This window comes from Schistosoma mansoni, chromosome 2, assembly GCF_000237925.1.
Source record: "Schistosoma mansoni strain Puerto Rico chromosome 2, complete genome".
Taxonomy (NCBI): domain Eukaryota; kingdom Metazoa; phylum Platyhelminthes; class Trematoda; order Strigeidida; family Schistosomatidae; genus Schistosoma; species Schistosoma mansoni.
In genome coordinates this window covers 29,051,796-29,058,769 of record NC_031496.1, presented here as the reverse complement: position 1 = coordinate 29,058,769, position 6,974 = coordinate 29,051,796, and positions in this window count along the sequence as shown.

Sequence of the window (6,974 nt, the reverse complement as noted above, 5' to 3'; positions counted from 1 at the left end):
GTCTAAAATTTGCTTAGGTGATAACTAATGACCACTAGCTTAACCAATATATTAATTACAATGTGAATAAAAAATATGCTCGTTAGGGATGTTCACGTTCATTTCTGAAAAGGGATTGCGTTATCTTCACTTATCTTGAAAAACAGGACCAGCAGAACTATTAACTTTGTAGCAAACAGGTTGTTAGGCTTATGCTAACTGGAGCTACTTGTATTGCTGTAACAACACCAGTACATATTGCCAATAAGGCAATGAAGAACCGTTTTATTTACCACACGTTGGTGATGACAATGTAGTAGAAACGCACTAACGGTGAAAGAGAAATAGCGTCTAGGTAGACGTCAGATAGCTGATAATTGAAGGCATAGGCTGAGAGTTTAATAGACGATTTGATAGCAACGTACGCACTAGCTTTTGAAAATAAAACATTATTAGACGTGGTCAAAAGCAATTATCTGCTTATTATATTATGCATGACTATTTGACGACTTATACATCACTTTACTAATAGTTACGTCTTACTATCTTGATCGGGATTTATGCAACTTCCCCGTCAAAAGTACTCGCCGATGTTTTTGAGGTTAAGATAATTGCACGGAGAGAATTTATGACAACCAAAAGGAATGCTAGCTACAAAAAATTGACACCACCTAAACTGAAGAAAGGCTGATTACAAATATAAGGTTTGGGCATGACTTTTCAAATCCGACATTAGCAGGTTAACTAAATGACAACATTTGCAACCACTACGTCAAAACAAAAAGCCGCTACCATATGAAAGAAATGTGCAGTAACTGAAGGAAGTATGCCAAAACGCTTTTGAAGTTTATGATTTCGCTGGTTCTCAAGAAACTGAAAACCTAAAAACTACGACTACTCATCTTTAACTATATACAATGCACAAATATTTTGTTTCGTTACAAAATTAATAAGTACTTCTGAATCTGATACTACGTGACCTATATGTCTAGGTATTACTAAGATGACGATGGCTAGCACGATTAATTTGGCGACAATAAGCTATCAAAGATAGTATGTTCTTCATACAAAAATAATTATATATTTCAGGAAAGGAAAATCAAATTTAACTATACTTTGCAGAGATGTGTGCAAGATTAAAATATAGCATTTTGGCATGTGACACTTTCGACAACAATAAGCAATCACTATAACTGGGAAACTATGGGCCAAAGGAGATAAACGATATTGTATATATCTGTGAAAGATGGTTCAAGTTTTATGATAAAAATCATCAACTAGACGAAACAATAGACCGGAGCGACTGAAAAAATTCGTAAAAATGCATTAAACCATTACCCATAGCATGAAATAAGGACGTACAGTACATTAGGATGATAAAACCTAATAGAAATCCAAACATTGAACCGTTTGAATGCAAGTGACCTAAATAATCGAATAAACTAAACAAACGTACTCATTCATTCGACAATTTCATGTAGTCGTCGATGGAATAATATCCACTATGATTTGCTCTCTTTTGTGTCCATTACCTAAATATTAATAATACTTGCGAATGGGGATTAATGTATATGAAACAAACAGCAGATTTGGCTATTCAGTTTAAAGATGTTATTCTGAGTCTTTGAGAAAACATAGAGTTATGTTTAAATAAACTTTATGAATTTACTCTTGACAATTTGAACGGTGTTACTAAAAGTAGAAAGTAACTCCGTAATGACATATGCTATACTACACGTAAAGATTACAAGTATTTCCACTATGATTTATGTTAGGGCTTAGTTCAAGTTTATGTCACAAAGGATTTTACCAAGTGATCAGGGTTTTTTAGGTTGTCATTAGGTTATCTATACTCCCATCATTCTATTGAGTATAAATCTAGTGTTTTTCGGACGTTCCTTGTGCGAATATATCTTACGATCATATACTCAATTTGTGTCTTATCTTTGGGTACACTTTGGTGCTTTTATCCATTTCTTGAAAAAGAGAAATTGTCTTTTCTATTTTTAATCAGTAGCGGTAAATAAATCCCTAAAATCAATAGCTCTTTGAGTCTTTGACATCAGATGCTGACCACATTAGTTTTAATGGACTCACCAAGCTGAGGGCGCTCAGTCATGCATCCTCACCAGACCACGAGTGAGAACGCCGTGCTCAACTTTTCCTACGATCACTAACCAGTTTACATAAGTCACTTCTCGATATATTGATAACCCACCAAATATATCTTCGAACCTCCTCACTTCTGACTTTTGGTTTCATTGGATGACCACGATTCATTTATAGGTGTTGCTGGTTAAAGTGTTGTTAAACCACAAAAACATGTGTCATTTTCACAGAAATTTGAATAAAATCGATAAAAATCAAATGTCCAATGATAGTGGTCCAAGAATGGCCGAAAGACGTTTTATTCACGCTTAGAGCATGATATTAGGCCGTAGAGATCAAAGGCATCAAAACCTTTCCTAGTTTACTTGTATTCTACCCATTAGTTTCGGTTTTAGAGATCGGAGAGTATGACTGAATCCTACCCAACGTTGATGGAATGCTTTAGCAACTATTGGTGGGACTAGTAGCTTTGTACTATATAAGGTTATGTTCAGCAATAATCCTCATTCAGTTTATCTAATTGAGAAAGGATTTCCTATTCTGCCAGCTCCGAATTCTACGTTGGTGGAACCAGGAACTTCACTCAGCACTCCGGTTTTTCAAATAAATTTGAAGACTATTAAGGTGAGATTACCTTTATTCAAACAAACTGGAGGCAAGGACTCATTGACTGGGAATTCTTTGTTCGTAAATATTTAAATTAAGCGTGATAGTGTCTGGCTGTTTCTCTGCTGACTGGCTGACCCCATTTCAACTAGTAACCTTTGTTCTCCTATGGCACTAAATAATCGACCTTTTATGGATTTATCTCCCTACAGTATACATTTTCCGCTACCGTAACAATCAGTAATATGACGTCCAACACTTCTCACGAACTAATTTGAGCTGGGTATTCAATACAAAATAACATAGCTTATACGGAGCAACCACGCCTACATATCCGAGCCATTCCATTTTTATTCATTGTTGCCACTTTCACCATTTTTGACCTTCTCTTAGTGTTACATGTTGAAAATAAATATTCTTAGTCATTAAATGCTCAGCTTCAAAGGTCGTGTGGTTGGGAACCAATACTACTGCATATAAGTCCAAATCTTTTTCTGTAGCATGGACATATTTGTAACTTCTCTCATCCCAAATTATTGCGCCAAACGGTAAACCGACAGTTAACTGGAATCTGGTTTTGTATGGGAGTTTGTTGATTTTAAAGTCTCTTAATAGGTTGAGGCCAAACTGCAACCTTTTCAACAGTAGAATTTCTTTAACGTATTCTGTCTGTGTTAGCTTGAAAAAGTCACTGATGCTCGGTGTTTGAGAGCGCTACCGCCTGAAACCTCTCTCTATACTGCGACTACAGTCAATCAGACCAGATGTCAAGGATGATGGGATGATAAGATATATTTGAAACGAAAATGAATACCATGTGTTCTGTGGAGTATAAGCGATTAGCTGTCATAAGAAATGTGTAACACCGCTAATCAAACACAATCTGATCAGGATGCTTAACCGACCACCCTCAGCTAGTGGTGTGTCCAGTACAATTGATAAGGTCAGTATCAAAGTCAAGTGCTTACGCCGATCCTTATTCTGAGGTTTATTTACCACCACAAACCTTATAAGTTGGTCTGAATGGTTGATAACGGAAGTGACGAGTGACATTTGATCATAGATAAAAACAGTTGTGTCGGTCAAAGAGTGACTTTTTTCATATGTCTAGTAAGAAGAATATTAATTATTGTTTCACCAATGGGATGAAGACTGTCTACACTGCTGAAATAAAACAATTACTTTATTTTAGTTGTGCAGGCATGATTCATTTATATTCAAGTACCTTATGTTTTGCTTTCTGAAAGCCATGTATTCCGTCTAGTCTAGTGAAGTCGTTAAATTGTGGTCTACTTCGTCATTGGTACTGTTATATTAATAGATCTGATCCTAAAATTGTAGAATTGTCATCATGTGACTGCCTAATCTTTAAGATCTTACGTGGAAGTCACACCATTGTCTATTCTGACTCATGGTACCATGAGAATAAGCTATATAACGTTTAGTGCTTTTGAAGAACACATTTCGGCTAAAGATAGAATAATATATTTAGTGTGAGTAAAGACGAGTTATACGGAATGACCAAGTCTGGGAGGTTGAGACATGCCATTCGACTGAATTGAATTAATTCTTCCTGTTTTATCCACCGTTGACCTTTTCTTCGTGTTAATTGTTGAATATTCATTTTGCCAGTTTTTTCATGTTCGGCATTGGAGATTGTGTGGTTAGGACCAATGCCACTACAAAATCGTATATGAGGGGACAGGAGACCTACTTAAGCATGATGTTAATCTGTTCCTGCCTCTCCTCTTTTTTGTATATCACAGAGACCACCAGTAATACGTTTCTGAAGTCTACTACCTTACGACTTTTCCTGATGCACTAAAATTCGAAATGACATCTGGTGTTGGCTGTGCCCAACTTGTGACAGGAACAGGGTGGACAAATATTCAATTCTATTTATAACAACGAGGAAATCTCTACGAGTCTTTACCTGATTCCCAGTCTGTTGTCGTCGTCTGGAAAACGTTTCAATTAATCTTAGTTAATGGCTTTCCAATCTCTGATTAAACTGAATAACTATAGAAGTTACTGAGCTCATTCTTGCTCTCACGCTTTCAAATTGATTCTTTGTAGGATCCCTTAAGTAAAAGAATGAGTAAAAATATCACAGATATGTTCCACATGCGAACATAACCCAGTGTTCGATTCCATGTGTGACGTTACTTTCCTTTGTTACTCCATTCATTTGCCTTGTGTTTACTCTCTCAAACGTGGTTGTAGTAACCAAAAACAGGCGGATAATAATAAGAATAGAAATATAAGAATAAAAGTTGGAAGTTAATTGCCACCTTATTTCATGCAATTATATTTACTATTTCCCTCTACTGAATAATAAAACTTCTCTTTATCTAACTAATATCGATAAGTGTCTCGGTTGGATATTCGGAAGCTTTCTCATTGGATTTTATTATTGATAATGAAAAACAGATACAGATGTTACAAGTGATTACTGTTCTTCACTTTTACGATTTTGGGCCCCTGAACACTTGTTTAATATTGCACAGCCCATCACTAAATCTAATGGTTTTCTTTCACTGAACCATATGTCTTGGAGTTTACCACACCGACTCGCTGTTCTTTAAGTTTCTACGCCTAACTGATTAAGGAATTTCTTTGCATTAAGTTCATCGTTGAATTGTAAGACTTATTCATGGTCAATGGGATGATCACTCTTACTAGCATCGTTCTGAGGTATTTCAATTGTTTTTTGCTCTTATATAGGAGAGAGCATAGACTAAGTGAATGAATCAGCGACCGTTGGTACAAACACAGTGCAAAGCCTGCAAACTTCTTGGTTGGTGTTTATTTTGGAAGTACTTGGTTCGTTGGAGAACTACTACATCCATCGTCAAGAAGGTACGAGTATTTATAAACAGTTGTCTACGCAAAATACTCAACATTCGCTGACCGGATACTATCTGCAACAGCGTTTTATGGGAGAGGACAAACCAGCTTCCAGCTGAAGAGGAAATTAGGAAAAGACGTTGGAAGTGGATAGGACATACATTACGCAAATCACCGAACTGCATCACGAGGCAAGCCCTAACTTGGAATCCGGAAGGGAAGCGGAAAAGAGGAAGGCCAAAGAACACATTACGCCAGGAGACAGAAGCAGATATGAAAAGGATGATTTTTAACTGGAAAGAACTGGAAAGGATTGCCTAGGACAGGGTTGGATGAAGAATGCTGGTGTGCGACCTATGCTCCTCCGCGAAGGATAACAGGCGTAAGCAAGTACTTGGTTCGTCATCACTAGCAATCCTATCCTTTATCTCTTTGATCTCGCAATATATAGAAGGTTTTCAGCTATATGCGTGGATTCTTTCCGCTTCGGTCTACGTTATACAGAGCTATGTCAAAAGCTGAAAAACAAGCGAAATTTTTTTATTAATGTCAAAGTATTCCACTTCAAATTGACATAGTGACCCGAAGTATTCTATGTCGATCAATCAGTCATCAATCTGACAAAGTTTTGTCGGTCATTCACACAAGCTCTACATCTGAACCTAACCAAAGTAACCTCATGTAATGATGAGTTCAATGGAAAAAAACTGACTAACTGGTGTAAGGTATCAGTATTGATGAGAGCAAACCTAGTTTATCGAGGTAGGAGGGATCAAAAATTAAACTAATAACGTTGAAAAGCTGTCAAGCGGTTACTGATTAATCTAGATGAAATGTTTTAGGTTTCGGATTTCCCCCTGTTAACAGTAAGTACCATCCTGATGAGAACCAAGTAGAAGCAAGTATGAAGAATTTAAGTGCATCGTCAAATGATTATTTGGAAACTTCCGTTAGGATTACGTAAATCCTCTCTATATGTATGTCGACCTTACTAGAAAGAACATTTCGGCCACGTAAATAAGACGGATAGAAATAATAGTATTAAATGTAATACACAAACTTTTAATTCTCTAGCCTATTTTATCCATACATCAGTGATCAGTAATCGACCAGGATTGAAGAAATAATTGAAGTGGTATATACATGCAAAGGTATTATACTGTAATAAGAATTAAGCTTCCACCAAGACTTAAAAAATTAATTATTAAATTCGAAGACTACAGCGACTAAAAATGATAACGTAGGATAAAGAGCGGTAACTGATTGGTGATAAAAGACAAATATTAAAGCAACTGTTGGGCCTATAAATATAGCAAATAAGAGGAAAAACATGAAATCGTGCATCTTGTGCAGCAAACTTCCGTGATACACCAATTGTTTTGGACTATGATACAATAAGAGGAAATTAAGACCCTATCATTAAAAGCAAATGT